This window comes from Triticum aestivum, chromosome 2B, assembly GCF_018294505.1.
Source record: "Triticum aestivum cultivar Chinese Spring chromosome 2B, IWGSC CS RefSeq v2.1, whole genome shotgun sequence".
In the NCBI taxonomy this organism is placed as follows: domain Eukaryota; kingdom Viridiplantae; phylum Streptophyta; class Magnoliopsida; order Poales; family Poaceae; genus Triticum; species Triticum aestivum.
Genome location: NC_057798.1, coordinates 413634427 through 413651311, shown reverse-complemented (window position 1 = coordinate 413651311; position 16885 = coordinate 413634427).

The following is a 16885-nucleotide window of genomic DNA, read 5'->3' as shown; positions in this document are numbered from 1 at the left end:
GCTAGGAAAGTGAACGTAGGCGCCGGCCGTTGGATAATAGTACCTGATTCTCGGAGGTGTATGGGTATCGTTGTCATACTTGATAGCTAAGGATCGTCGATGGTGCTCGTGTTGTGGTTGAGTTTGGGCCGGCTGTCGCCGTTGCTGAAGCTGCTCTGGTGCTACGGTTGCGGCGCCTGTTGACATACAAGAAAGCTCATCTGTGGTAAGTGAACAGTTGCACGATAAAGAGAAATTCAAAGGAGTACAAATCGAAATAACCTGATGAGGCTGCGGCGTCGGTAAAGCAGGGCCGATGGACTTGAATATGGCGTCCGTGGAGCGGGTCCGGTGCAGTGGACGAAGGCTTCAGCGGGCGTGTTGTATAGTGCTTTCGGTGAGGCGGATCTGTTGCGTCGGACGAGGGCTTGTATGAAGGGCCAGCGAAGGGGCAGACGAGGGAGTCAGTGAAGGGCCTACACTGTGGTGGAGGGCGCCGGTTAAGCAGATCCGGTGCGGTGGACCATGATGGCGGTATAGGAGATCTGGAGCGGTGGACAAGCCAGTCGCTGAAGCGGCTCCGGTGAAGTGGTGAGTTGGCAGTTGGGGGTTCCAAGGTGCGGAAGGTAGATCCGGCGGGGTGTGGGGTCCACCGCTGCGGACGAGGACTAGATTCGGTGGCTTGCTGTGGTTGGGGGGTCGGGGAGGGGCTCTGGGGAAGAATGTTCGGGGCAAAGAGGGGAAAACAATGGAGTTACCAAAGCAACCCTTTTCCGTTCATGTGGCAAGGGTAAAACAGGAATATCGCAGGGCTAAACTTTCGGGCACGTGATATTTCGATGTGAGCGGGAAGTTTGAAAGCTTTTGGCGCCTAAAATTATAAGTATCCTGCTCTCGTACGGCCGACTATGATGTCATGGCCGACAAATTGTTTGTTTTGCACGCAAAAAAATGTCCAAGTTTTGAAAATCAATGTCTCCAACTCGAAACTTAGACTGTCCATTCAATTCAAATATGGATCATTGAGCTACTACAAGCAAATACCATCATACGGTCCAATTCAAATGAAATTCCAAATGCGTTTATCCTAAATATGATGACAAAAGCAAAAATGTGTATGTGTATGAATAAAGTGGATGATTATAAAGTTTGAACATGCCCGTATGTGTATATCTCTAGGTTTGATATATGAATTTGAAATCACGAAATCCCGGCTTAAAAAATGTACCTCCGTTTAAATGAATTACAAAAGCTAATGATGGAGTCGAATTCCAAAATTCCAATCTTAAGTTTGTAATTCTAGTACATCAAGGTATATCACGCATGTTCAAAAGTAGCTTTATCTCATAGTACAAACTGTGAAACAAATGGATCAACCATGAGTGCACAATATCTAAATTACGCTAAAGTCCCTCAAATATAGACACCTCACTCTTTATCTGAAGTCAACCCCCCCCCCCACCACCACCACCACCACCACACACACACACACATAGAGAAGTCGTTCTCTCCCCCAAACACCAACACACGAGCACATTAACACCCCTCTCTCTTGTAAAGTCCAGACCCCAACATAGGTCTCTGTCACTTTGTCTCTCGGGCATGCACACATCTCTTCCCTCACTCTCTAGGTCTCCCTCTATCTCTCTTAGCCAAGCACACGCACTATGTAGAGTGTATATTTCCCATACACACAAAACGTCGCCCCCAAACGTCTATCACCCTAGTTATGTGGTTCTCACGCACTCACCTCACACACCACCCCCACTGCAAACAAGCACACTTTGTCTCCTTGTGCACCACTCTTCTCTTTCTATCCCTCCCACGTGCGGACCCGCCCCAGCTCCTTCCCTGCATACATATATGTCATGACTCTTTGCATAGCTCCCTAATGTATAATCGTTCTCGATTTCGCACATTGTTCTCTACACCATCTATTTTAGATCTCTCATGAAGTCCCTATCACACACACGATGACTCGCTTCCCTTGCGTCTCCGTTCATAGGCCAATTTCGGACAACATCAACATTGTCTCCCTATCTATACGCCATTTATGGACACAAACGACCCCTCTCGCCCCCTCTCTTCCTCTCTCTCTCTCTCTCTCCATCGCTAGCTCTCTCTTTCTCTTGCTCTCACACCCCTCTCCCACACACACACTCGATGTCTCTTCCAAATAGTCTGCCCCCCCAGCCCACACCCGTATTATCCCGCTACTACACATGTCACACCATTCCCCCTTCCCTTATACTAGGTTTACATCATCAGTGGTCTCTCTACTCCACGTACACTCTCTCCCTCTCACAGACAAACGCGTGCACAAACACACACAAACACGCACAAACACCCATTTATCTGGATCCTCATCTCTCCCCATGTCCGCATGTGGATCTCACACACTCACTCTCTAATTATGTATATGTGTCTCCATGTTACACAACACAAAGCCCCATGTACATGTCTCTCTCTATCCTCCACACACATAGACACAAAGAATCTGTTATCTGCCTCAGTCTCTAACATATCACACACGCACATTGTCTCTCTCTCTCTCTCGTAAACACGCTCATCAAGGGTTTCCTCGTGAATACCTTGCCGTCTATTCATCAACAGTTGTGACAGTACGGCGAACACGAGACGTGAAAAAGAATAAATCTACACGTGCTTAGACCACCTAGTATGACTACTAGGACTAGAGCAAGCGAAAAAGCGCGTCGCCATCACCCCCTCCTTGTCGGCGACGGGAAAATCTTCATTTTACATAGTCGAGAAGTCATTGTGCTAAGGCCCCACATGACGAGGCGTTGAATAGAATGTAGATGCTAGTTTACGGAAGCAAGTATCGATAATACGTTTGTATCTCCATACTTATATTTCTTCTCTTATAAAAAAACCGAGGTGGTGATGATGGTACGTGTGCCATCTTGCAATATAGACCGTCCGATCTATATCCGACGGATGGAAATTAAACTAAAAGATAACCGCACCCCTCTCCACATTTGCAAACAAGGCCTTCCCTTGTTCATCCCTCTCTCCAACAAACCTCATTGTTGAGCAATTAAGAAAGGAAGCCTCTAGAACAAACTAGCCTGGTGGCCGCTGCCGCCATCATCAATCCCGATGCCTCCGCTCAGTCCGACCACCAACCACCACCACACCCCACTCCTCTTCACCTTATCTCATATTTCTCGAGATATCATTAGTTTTTACACATGGGATTACTCCCGTAAGGGTCAATCACAACAAGTGTTTTATAAAAAAATGCATCTTGATGTTCCTTGCAATGCACGGATCTAGCTAGTACTCCTACACAAGACTAAGTTGGTGATGCTAGTGTGTCTGCCATCCGTCCTTTCTAACCATTAGATCTTGTGAGGTAAGTTGTTGCCTTTTCTCACCAACATCCCACTTGTCTACCAATTTGCAGAAAAACCCATAATTATTATCTTAAAACCAACCACATCCCTCCCTGACCTCACCAAAGCAACCCAAGGAATATATTCTGGTTGAAACATATGTATATCAAAATTAGAGTGTTTTGTACCAAGTTTGTGAATAAGTATTATTCTAATTATGATTCATTGCAACAGACATGAACATTGCTAGTATTTCCAACCATGCATTTTTTTCCTAGTAATCCATAGTTTCGAGTTTTCCATCAAGATATTAGTCACTCATTGTTGATATTTACTTTCAATCATGTACACATATGCACTATGTAACTAGCCTTGCTTATTGGCTTCCAAAGCTTAACTTTCACTCCTACTTACAATATGTAGAGTATCTAACAAAAAACTACCACTTTCATCCAGCCCTAGGAAGAATCTATTGTACAAAAAATAGCAAAAACATACCCAAAATTTCTTAATCCATGCCAAAAACTACTACCTAGTACTCCTACCGATTAGGTTCGTTTAAACCCATTTATGACAGGGTTGGCCCACACGTCCGTGCTGACGAGGCAGCTTAAACCAACACATTTTGTTTGACCGTTGACACGAGCGACCCACATCTGACCTTCTATCCTGTTATTCCCCCTCAAATCATTATTTTTCCTGAACATTACTTCAAACAATACTGATGCGTGTTCATCGGTGGCACCGGTGATGAGCGAGTTGGCAGGCTGGCCCAAGCGTGACTCACAAGCGAGCAAGCCGCCGCACTGGCCTTCGCTCGAGCCAGATGGCTGGCCTCAGCGAGGCGCGTGCGAGCAAGCCGCCGCACTGCCGTGCCAATCTAGCTAGCAAACCTTGCAGACAAGCAGCTGGACGGAGCTATCTTGGCTAGCTAGCGGCCGCGAGCGCCAGACGGAGCTGGCATCTGGGCTGCTGCAACATGGGCTCCGCACCGCCGGGGGTTTTGACCTCGCCTTCTGCCGGCGGCGGTAGCTGCGTCCCATGGCCGAGGATGACTCGGTGGATGGCCGGAGGTAGAAGGTCACTCGAGGATTTTTGTTGGTAAGAGCGTGTACAATGGTTGATAAGGTAGTCTTATCTTAAGTCTGCCACGTATGCAAGTGGTAGTAGTTTCTTGGCATTTTAGTGATTTCTTGTAAGGAACAATGTACGTACTTCTAGCGACAAAAGACAATTCTAGGTTGCGTTGTACTCCAACGAGTACTACTAGTGGTCGCGGGAGTGTATACCTCGTTTTGTGGGTTTGATCCCGGTCGAATGCACGGCGACCTTTTTTTTAAATAGTACTACTACACTCCATACGAGCCATATTTTACACGGGTAGTTTGAGTTTTGAAGTCGAACGGACGTGCGGCCCCACAATCTGGGTGCACTGGACAGCTTAGCCACGTGAACGGGTTTTCCTTCCCAGCATCCCGTGGCTCACGTGCTCTCCCTAGCCGCACCTCGCTTGCAGCTTCCTCATCAGCTAGTAGCATATTTAAACTAGCGCCTCCCAATTAAGCCCGAGGAGCCGGAAAAGCCTGGCAGGGCATTGGGAACTGTGCAATATGGCTCCGTACGTAAAGTGCTCTACTACTACTCTGTAGCTTGTGGCGTTGCACGCATGGACTTCACTCCATTATCGGCTCTACTATAAAATAAATTCCTCTTGACGTGTTTTTTTAAACGGAGGCAAAAGCTTTGCTTCATCTCATTCATAAAGAAGGAACTACTAACAAAGTTCGACGAGATCCATTACACCTCCACAAATGGAAGCGAAAAGCCTAGTCTCGCTGTATCAAATAACTCAAATGTTCTGCCCCCGCAGTAACCGTCGCTGATAAACAGGCTGCTAGTGTGCGCATGAGAGGAGCGGCTGAGTAGGCCAGCTACTCCAACGTGAGAGGAGCGGCTGAATATAGCACCGAGAGTACCCGGCCACTAGGCCACTACGCTGGTGTACTTCCCCTGCATTGATAGTACAGCGACGGTTCTAGAGAACAGTAGTACCCTCCACTTCCAACGGTAGCTCCTTGGCCCTGAGATTCAAGAGTTCAAAACTGGTGCACTATACTAGACTAGAAGTACAGTACATCGCACTACTAGTTGAGAAAAGTTGTACTGGTACTGCTACAGTACGAGTACGTACTCCTCCGTCACATAATGTAAGACATTTTTTGACACTAGTTGGCGTGTAGAAAAAATGGCAAAAACATACCGAAAATTTCTTAATCCACGCCAAGAACTACTACCTAGTGCCAAAAATTTCTTACTAGTGCTATTATTTACAGTATAATGCAATCCCATAATGTTCCATAATGCTAGTACTAGTAGTAAATAATAACCTCACCCCTTTGCTGAGGAACAATCTATAGTTGGAAGGGACGAGGCCCTGCGGTTACTACGCTCTTATCTCCTCCTCGCCAGTTCCCCTCCCCCCGAAGAGAAGGCAGTTCATCGCTGCTCCCAAGGATTCGCCAGGTAGTTCTCCTCCTCGTCAGGGCTGGGAGACCTTGGATGATGATCCTCTGGGAGAAATTGCATGCCGCTCCGACGTCCTCACCGCCGCAAGACTCGGTGCTTCCTGCACCAACTTTTTCAAGACGCTACTTAAACATGTTTGGGAAAAGGCCATGCTTGTTGGTCTTCCATGCGTCTGCGAGGAGAAGGTTCTTCTATGGGACAATCCTTCGAACAGTCCACCGCTCCCTGGCCATGGTTGCACGTTGACTCCACTAGAGTTGCCGACGTTGAGAGGTAGTCGGATTTTGTCCGATGAGCAGGTCAGTAATGGAGTTTGATCATGTAGTACCTAGTTATTCCATTTCCATCCCGTAATTTCTCTGCTGCCCACCGTCTTATATATAGGTCTGGGTCAGTGCCAACAAAGATTGGCTTTCATACCTCCGGCCGGATACCAACATCATTTTGCACAACATCCACAACAGTGCGGCCGTTCCGGTAGACCCCTTCTCCACCATAGGGATCGGCCTTCCGGACTGGCTGGGCTTGAATACGTATGATGATGCCTACATGAGATTGAAGAAGATAGCAATTGCAGACCCGCCGACAAAGCGATGCGGCTACGACGATTATTATCTCATCGCGGTGTTCGACATAAGGATTGCCATCAATGCAAGACGCAGTAACGGCAGAGGCTGGCGCATGTTGGTGACGGCAGATTTGTACCCCTACACATTCGTAGACGTCGTGCGCCATCTAGGCTGCATCTTTGCGGTGACAAGCCAGGGGACTTGTTTCATCTGGTTGCCATCCTACGGTACGAGAGATTACAAACGGAATGCACAAACCATCATTTGCATCCCTAACGGTACTCCATTATTTTGCAGGGACCAGTCATCCCCCGATCAAAATAAGATCGCCGATCTTGGATGTGCATTTGCATCCACGATTCGGTCTAACCTGGAACCTTGTAGCTGACTTTGGCATATTGGGATGAACTATCTTAGCAGTCGTTACCCATGGTACCACTGATGTGCAACATGGTCACAAAATCTACCACGATCGGACCATCACCATCTACCCAGGTAGTCCATTTTTTAACCCTCTCGCCTTCTCTTTCATTGTTGTACTAGTAGTATACTTAGTAGTACTAGTAGGAGTACTTTTTACCTTGGAGGAGTATAGCTAGCTAGGCCCTTGAAGACTTGAACCCACTAGCTGCCACCATTTTTGTTTTTCCATGTCTTACTATCTCATCCATGTAGCCAAGAGTGGCTATATATAATAAGCCGGTTATTTTACTTCCTCTATACCGGAGTAGTACTATTTGCTGCACAGTATTACTGACCGCCATATGTGAGCACAACATTATTATGCATGGACCTTCACTATGTACGTCACCATGTGTCCAGATCTAGAATGCCGCGTGTACCAGATGAATGGTGCCGAGTTCGACCCCCGTGATGCTGTGTGGGTGCCGAGGAACACTCTTGGAGAGTACTCGCTTTTCATCGGGGACAGCTACCCCATTGTGAAGCGGATGCCACCTTCCGTGCACGAACGGAAGGCCTGCCATTCATGAAGCATGGTTGTGTCTTCATTGCGCACCGCCGGATGAACGACATGCTGGGACACGCTATCCCTGATGTATACCGCTTCAGCTTGGATGAGTGTCCATCGTGTGGAACCGGACTAGAAAGCTGCGACAATGATTCCCGTTGCCCACCGCTATGGATCGTGCCATCCATGAAGAACACCTGGGACTGGAACCTGGAGGAGGACATGCATGTAGCCCATCTATAACATGTAAGTGGAGTACGGTAATTGTGAACGGTAGTGTTGTAAATATATGTAGACTAGTCGTGCACAAATTTATCACATGAATTGGAGATGAACTTGTGTGGCATACTGGCATTTGTCCTTTAGAATTTACTACTAGTAAATGTGTTATGTGTACGTGTAACTTGTGTGGTTGTTGCACGGGCTCCAACATGCTCTTTAAGGAAAAAAGGTGGCACAACTTTGGATATACGTGACGTGGCGGCATCATACAGTAGCATCGTTCGATATAGTTGTAGTAAACTCCTACTAGGACGACAACTCCTATAAAACCTTGCGCTTGGCTCTTTGCCTCTCAGGGAGGTTCAACAGTTCGTACTCGTGTGAACCTTGCACTTGGCTCTTCGCCTCTTCGGAAGGTCCAACGATGATGATACTACAATACAATATGCTTCTGGCAATCTGACATCGATTGAACTGCTGCACGTCCACCGCAAGGGCGAGGGCGAGGGCGAGGGAGAGGGAGAGGGAGGGAGATGGAGAGGGCACTGTAGTCAAAACCCTCTCCTCGTCCTGTGAACCACCACGCGCGTGGGCGAGGGAGAGGCGTAGTAAGCAAGCTTCTCCTTGTTCGGCGAGTTGACGGGACACATCAAAGGAGGACTAGTACTAGTAGTAGTCCATACTGCATCCTTTCCAATTAATATGGCTTAATTTGAAACGAGAAAAATACACTGGCGGTCAACGTATGTAACAATACGCTCTTTACGGTCACTATATATAGTTTTGCAGCGATTATACGATCACTAGCTCATCGTAGAGCACCGTATTGCACCCTACTGACAGGCCACATAGTCGATGTGGCACTTTGTTGACTGGTTAAATTGTCACCTGGTTTCTGGGTCCCACCTGTCAGTTGGCAGAGCAAATAAATCAGTTAAACAAAACTTTATGCAGGCGCGACACGAGTCCAACCCTTGCGCGCGAACCGCCCTAGCTGTATATGTGAGTGCATGCACGTGTCCTCCCTCGGTCTTCCAACAAAGAGTGTACATCGGCTACAAAACAAAGAGTGTGGTACATAATGTACATCTACACTTCCAATGCATTTAGCCTTTAATCTAAATCGATATTGATTAACTAATGCACCAACTTGTGCTGTAGGTATAGGCTACATGTCTATCCTTAATTAGAACATGCAACGGCCTTCATTTAATCATCTTATCTCAATGGTCGCATGCACACATAAGTCTGCTACTTTTGGGCGTTAATTATGCCCTTGTCAATGTGTAAATCTCTAAATGTACAGTCTTTCACGAACGTAGGGAGTAGGTTGAGCACTTGAGCGTGAGCTGTGTGTGTTGCATCGTGTGCTGTGTGCCGCATGGGTGCGTGAGTGTTGTGTGCGTCCATGTGTACGTGTGAGTGTTGCATGTTGCATGCATGCATGCATGCATGGGGCTTACTCCCTACCATTGACATGTTCATATTTCAAGCTTCGTCTGTTCCCTCCATATGGTGATACTCCCTCTGTTCCCAAATAATACGGAGTAAAAGCCTCCCTCTATTCCCAAATACGGAGTATTTGTCTTTCTATAGATTTCAACAAGTGACTAGGTATGGAGCAAAATGAGTGAAGTGAGCGTAGAGGCATAGGGATACTGTAGAAAGGAAGTCCTCGCGATCCATTATTCCCCATCTCGGTTAGAGAGAACTATTCAACTAATCTTCGCAGTGAAGTGACAATACACGCTGCAGCAGATGGGACACATAATTAATAAGCTGAACCAGCGTGTTGTTGTTACTAAATCAGCCTTACCCAGTACTGCCATCATGTTTGCCAGTAGAGCATGCTTCCGCAAATACGCCTACGCACCTCTGTCCTCCATTAACTGACATATGGGCCCTCTTGTGGTAGACCCACATGTCATCGGTGTAACTATTTACACTCCGAAGGACGGTGCCTATATCCTGGTAGTAGTACTAGTAGAATTGAGATTTAATGCACTTTCTTCCCCGTCTTCCACTCTTCTTCCTCCTCTCTTCTTCTTCCTCCTCTCTTCCCCATCGTCGGCCGCACACCATTTACCCCCGCTCACTGCTCGCCCGCCCGCGCCATCTTCCTTGGTAGCTCGTGCGTACCATATCCCCCCGCTCACTGCTCGGCCACACGAGGAGAAGCTTCTTCGCTCGCCCGCCTGAATCCACTTCCCCGCTGGCTCGCAGGCACCGAAAACCCCAATGGCAGAACCGACTGACACACAGAGCCGCGATTGGAATTCCCTCCCCGATGTTCTCTTGGAGCAGATTTGTAGTCGTATGGACCTACTCAGCACCGTCCGTCTGGCCGCATGCTCGGTGCCTTTGTACCGTCTACTCGTCTGCAACCGGCCGGCTCTTTTCAAGACACCCTGCTTGCTGATGCCCGATCCTCGCAGGTGGCCCAGACACCGACTTGATGATCCTACGGAGGTTGCCGTAGTGCCCCTCGACATGCTACCACTACCCGTCCACCTGTCCTTCATGCGCGGCCACTACTGGGCGGGCATGAAGGCCAACTGGATTGTCCTCATCCACCAGACCGGTAGTCTGTGGCGTCTCGTGGATATCTACACCTAGCGAGAGATCACTCTTCCATCATTGGATACCGCCGACATCGAGCCTCGCGGCCCGCCGGACACTCCTGCCTACTACGCACGAGACGTGTCAAGCTTTTGGCTCGACCTCTGTTTGCAGAAAGTTGTAATCTGCGAAGTGCTCAGACCATCAGAAGATTACATGGATTACAAGCTCATTGCCTAGTTCAACATGGCATTAATCTATCTGGAATCCGGTCGCCATACATGGTTATGGCTCATCATCAATCCTGTTGAGGCAACATTTCTGTCTGATGCTATAGTGCACGATGGCATCATTTACGCGGTCGACGCACAGATTGGCTGCCTATACTGGTGGAATCTATCGTCGTGTAATTGTTCTATCTCATCTCATCTTTACCTTATGAATACGACTGCCTGTTCATTTGTTACAAATTTAGAATGCATAGCATGTCTATAACCACATCATTGCTATATGTTCCTCTCATTTCCTAGATTTTTATGACCACACATGTTATTGTTAGAGTTGATATGAGAACAATTGACATCTAATGATTGTTAGAATACATATTATGAGCATGACATCATGATTGCTATATGTTACTCTCGTTTACAAGATTTTTATAACAACGCATGTTATTGCTTAGAGTTGATATGAGAACAGTAGTAGTAAGTGCTATGGTAGAATATGAGTAGGCGCTGTCATAGCTGTTTTCCTCTCATTGTTACATGATGTTTGAACCATGACATGTTGCTAGAATATGAAAGCCATTGGCTTATTTTTTAACTTGGGGTATGATTATGACCACGGCATTGCAATTCTCTGTCTATGATATGTGCCACTGTTCTAATAATCTTAATTCCACACATACTCTGAACATGATTGTTTATTTTTGTCCTTTGTTCTCCAATTTGAATTGTTGCAGCAGACACAAATGCGCTGGCCTTCATGATTCCAGGACCTGGAATCATACCAGTCGATGGGTGGTGGTTTATCGCTCGTTCAGCTGACGGCGGTCATTTGATGCTCATTCGCACGTACCAAATTGACCAAACCATTACATCAAACCACATGCAGTACAATGCGTGGGGCGTTCGTGACATTGATGGCTATGGCTGCTTCGTGTTTGAGAAAGATCCCAGCTCTGTTGGGCCAGGCGTATTCAACTGGAGGCGGGTTTACAGCCTCAGCAACCACTCCTTGTTCCTCGGGCTCAATTATCCGATCATCCAACCAATCATCGATCTTATCACCGGCGATGATTACTGTGCTATGCAACTTCCATTCGCGAGGGGGGCTGTGTTTACACATCATACCATGGGTTTCATGAATCACCATATCCAGATATTCGTTGATACAGCTTGTTGCCAGGTAATCTTCAGTGTGTGAAAGGCATCAAGCTTCCATGCGATGGATGGCTTTTGCATACCCGACATGCAGCGATGTGGTTCATGCCAACAACAAATATGCACAACTTGATTTGTGCTGATATCTAGACTGAGCCATGTATTCTGTTGTTGTAGCATGACCCTCTTTTGTTGGATATTATGTACTGTTGTTAGTTTGAAGCACTCCTCTGGTTTGAAGGATAGATACCTTCCTGGGATCAAGTGCATCCTAACTCACCTGCATAGGATGTACTGATAATGATGATGGAGATGCTGTGCAGAAGCCATATATATATCAGTTAGGCTTCAAGTGTGTACTTGTTAGTTAAACCTATGTATAAATTGTGACACTAAATACGACTAGTAAGTAGTACAGTAGCAGTACTAGTATACGTCGGTCAAATTATTCATCATGTCCACACATTGAATTGACGTGACAACACGCTGCGCGTGAGGTGACACAAGAATCCCGGCGGCGTGTTCGGGTATTCTGGACTTCAGATTTGGAGTACCACTCATCTTTCGAAATCTTTCATCATTCACTTAAAACAGTCGATTGATCATACATTGAGTACCATATAACTAGAATTACCGATGCAAGTCGAAGAAGGATTGGCCGGTGCTGCCGGCTGGCGTCAAGTTCGATCCCACGGATCAGGAGCTGATCGAGCACCTTGAGGCCAAAGTGAGTGCTGACAGCGCGAGATTTCAATCTCTCATCGATTTGTTCATACCAACCATCGACAGCGAGCACAACATATGCTACACCCAACCTGAGAAACTTCCAGGTAAGACACCGATCGGCCGTCTACTTGCACAAACATATTCCTTTGTTTATAGCTCTATTTTTCTTTTTAGATGCAGATCTGGTGAAGCAATTACAATTTGACAGTTAAAAAAAGTGAAACAAGTGACTGCAACATGCCAAAGATGTTATGAAAATGCCAACTACGTACACTAAAACCTGTATTCCACAATACTGCAGGTATCACACTGAGTGGCCTAAGGAAGCAATTCTTCTAGCGCAATTCCAGGGCGTTCAAAAGGGGCACGTGGACGCGTCGCAAGATACAGTCGGAGTGCGGCATGCACGCGATGTGGCACAAGACCGGCAATACCTTGCCGGTGATGGTCAACGTCTGGCAGGAGGGCAGCAAAAAAGGTTCTCGTGCTGCGCACCAACAAGAACTTCGAGCAGTAGAGGACCAACTGGGTGATGCACCAGTACCACCTCGGGGACCTGGAGCAAGAGAAGTAGTGGGAATTGGTCCTCTGCAAGATTTTCTACCTGACGAACACTAGGGCTAGGAGTAAAAAGATTATAAGTTAGTTAGGTATTGGTAGTTGTACTACCTTGTCGTCCGCAAGTTGGTATTGTTGTTAACGATCTTTTGGTATGAACTTGCATTTGCTTCCAACCATCATGCCGAGGGTCGGCGTGGATATAAAGCTGAATCATTTGTTTCAAAACGAATTTTCAGGCACCTGATTTTTATTTGATGGGTAGCATAAGCACACGCCGTTCGAATTCCCAGTTCTCCAATTTTTTCGAAACAAGTGCATGCACTTATTATCACGATAAAAAAACAATATCCGTGCTGCATCCCAGTTATCAGTCTATACTTGCAGAATTCTCTCATTTATTGAGCACGTATATTGTTTTTTCAGGTCGAGCAAGTTTCAACTGGGCTGCAGACTGCCCAGGGTTGGTTTGTTTTTAACAGGCCCAGCCCATGACGACAACGGGGAACAAAGATCCAGCAGGTATCTACTGGCCTCTGGCCCGCCAGCGTTAGTTATATTCTGTCTTACAACATCCGCAGGCAGTTTTTTTACTGAATCAAACACACAGCCCAGTTCTATTTTCCTCTTGAATCGCATGTCCTACATCCGTTTTCTAATCTCTACCTATAGTTTTACTAGTTCATATACACGTATCATTATATTGAAAACACATGAAATTCCCTTTTCATATTTACATCCTTAGTTTTGTTGTTTTTTCCCACCCAGCGCTGATTTTTTTACCACTGGTTTTCCCTTAAACCAACTCAATTGTCCCACATCTTATTTGCTCACAAAAACAAAACGATTTTTTTGGCAAATCAATAAGTTCTTAAAAAATGTTTATCATTTCGGGATTACAACAGTTCGAACTCCACCGAAATATGCAAAATAAGATTGAACTTTTTTACCGTGGTCCTGGGCAGAAAATGGGTTGTAATAAATTACTTAAGAATTAGCAAATGGGCTGCAAATTATAAAAAATAGCAAATGGGCTTTATGTTGTCCGCCACAGATTTGGAGGCTGACTTGTGGGCCTACCAAGTTCATGCGTACACAAAGAAACTTAGTCAACAATCAACTCTAACAGCGTCAGACTGTTAGATGTGAATCTAACGGCAATCGTGCTTCTTCAGTCTCTAATCTTCCTGCCCCAGCCGCCCAAACCAGCACCGCCGGAACCGCCTGCTCCCGCCTCCTGTGGCCGGCAGTGCTGCCGGGCACGCCTCACGGCCCCATCATACTCGCATCCCTAGCCTGTCTATCCCTCTACTCACCCACACCTCCTGTTATTTTCCGGCGACGGTAGCCGAACCAGTCAACCCTCGTACTCTCCACTGCGCGGGCAGCCACTGCCGTGTCTTCTCCGGCTCCATGTCATTCCCTTCGTAGGCCTCGCCGTCGTCCACCGCCCTGGTGCTCTCGGCACGGTGTGGTCAACGATGTCCATCCAACGGCCGTAGTGCTTCTTCAACCTCTGGTCTTGCCCCAGCCGCCCAAAGCAGCGCCGGTCGTGCCGCATGCTCCTGCCTCTCGTGGCCGGTTGTGCTGCCGCGTAGGCCTCACCGTCCCCATACTACTCCCACCGCTGGCCAGGCCATCCCTCCACTCACCCACTCCCCCTGTTATTCTGCGGCGACGGTAGCCTCACACCGCAGCCGAACCAGTGAACCCTCGTGCTCCTCTCCGCGTGGGCATCCACTGCCGCATCTTCCCCGGCTCCGCGTCGTCCCCTTCCTAGGCCTCGCCGTCGTCCACCGCCGTGGTGCTCTCTATGCGGCGTGGTCAATGTGGTCAACGACCGACTTCCATCGGAAGAGTACTGTACATGGAGAGGCTGACAGCTGGGTCCACGGCAGCCGCAAGGAAGTGCCTCCTTATTACGCGCAAAATAATTATTCCTCCACCTGACAGTGGGGACCCACCAGACGGGCCACCAGTATTTCGCGGAAAAAAACGTTTCCCCCCTGACTGCTGGGACCCACCGGACGGGCCACTGTATTTCCCAAAAAAACATTTGCCCCTGACTGCCGGGACCCACCGGACGGACCACCGTATTTTGCAAAAAAAATGTTCCCCCCGCTGTCAGCTCGGACCCACCGGAAGTGCCTCCTTATTACGCACAGAAAAGTGAATACTCCCCCTGCTATCTGGGACCCACCATGGTGGGAGGATGGCTTGTGGGCATACTAAGTTAACGGGGACGGAGGGCTTTGTCAACTTAGTCAATATGAACGATTCTAGCTCCAGTGACCGTATGATGTCCATCCAACAGCCGTCGTGCTTCTTCAATCTCTGCCCTTCCTGCTCCAGCCGCTCAAACAAGCGCCGGCGGAACTGCCTGCTCCCTCCTCCCCGCGGCCGGCTGTGCTGCTGCGCAGCCCTCACCACCCCACCGTACACCCATCGCTGGCCTAGCCACCCCTCTACTCACCCACACCTGCTGTTATTCTCCGGCGACGGCAGACGAACCAGTAAACCCTCGTATACTCGTGCTCCCCTCCACATGGGAAACAACTACCGAGTCTTCCCTGCCTCCGTGTCATTCCCTTCCTAGGCCTCGTCGTCGTCCACCGCCCTGGTGCTCTCGGCGCGGCCTAGTCAAAATGGTCAACAACCGACATGCATCCTTATTACGCACCAAAAAATGAGTACCCCGTGCTAGCTGGGACCCACCATAGTGGGTGGCTGACTTGTGGGCCTACTAAGTTGACGAGGACGGAGGGATTTGTCAACTTAGTCAATATGAACGATTCTAGCTCCAGTGACCGTACGATGTCCATCTAACGGCCATAGTGCTTCTTCAACCTCTGGTCTTCTTGCTCCAGCCGCCATAAGCAGCGTCGGTCGTGCCGCGTGCTCCTGCCTCTCGTGGCTGGCTGTGATGCCGCGGAGGACTCACCACCCCCTACTACTCCCACCGCTGGCCCAGGGTATCCCTCTACTCACCCACACCCCCTGTTATTCTGCGGCGACAGCAGCCTCATGCCGCAGCCGAACCAGTGAACCCTCGTACTCCTCTCCGCGTGGGCATCCACTGCCGCGTCTTCCCCGGCTCTGCGTCGTCCCCTTCCTAGGCCTCGTTGTCGTCCACCGACTTGGTGCTCTTGGCGCGGCGTGGTCAATATGGTCAACGATCGACTTCCATCGGAAGAGTACTGTACGTGGAGAGGCTGACAGCTGGGTCCAAGGCCACAGCCCAGTTTTTTTGTGATTTTCCAACTAAGTCGCTTTGTCAGGCCTGTTGGGCTGCAAATCTTTCAAGATGAGGAGAGCTTCATTCGGCTGGCCGAGAAAATGGCCTATCAGTAATGAGAAATGGGTTGTACATTTTTAAAACACATCAAACCGGCATTTAGTTTCAAAAATCTTTTTTTCATTTCGAGATTTTAAATTACATTAATTTTTATGCGTGGAGAATTTGTTGGATTGTATATTGATATGCATTTATTTTTAAAATCAGTTTGAATGTGAGTCAAAATTTTGGGATTAAAAACAGTTCGGACCACACCGAAATATGCAAAAATTCGTATAATTTTTTAACTGTGGCCACAATATGGGCTGTAATGCTAACAAAAAGAATATGGGCTCCAAAAAAACCTTAAGAAATAGCAAATGGGCTGTAAATTATTAGAAATAATGGCAGATGGGTTGTATGCTGTTTTCGACAGATTTGAGGCTTTCCTAAAAAAGGTTGACGCACAAGCAGTGACTGTTGGATGTCCATCCAACGGCCGTCGTGCTTATTCAATTTATGCTCTTCCTGCTCCAGCTGCTCAAACAAGCGCCAGCGGAACTACCTGCTCCCTCCTCCCCGCGGCCGGCTCTGCTGCCTCGCAGGCCTCACCGCCCCACCGTACTCCCATTGCTGGCCTAGCCATCCCTCTACTCACCCACACCTGCTGTTATTCTCCAACGATGGCAGACGAACCAGTAAACCCTCGTACAGTCGTACTCCCCTCCGCGTGGGAAACAACTGTCGAGTCTTCCCTGCCTCCG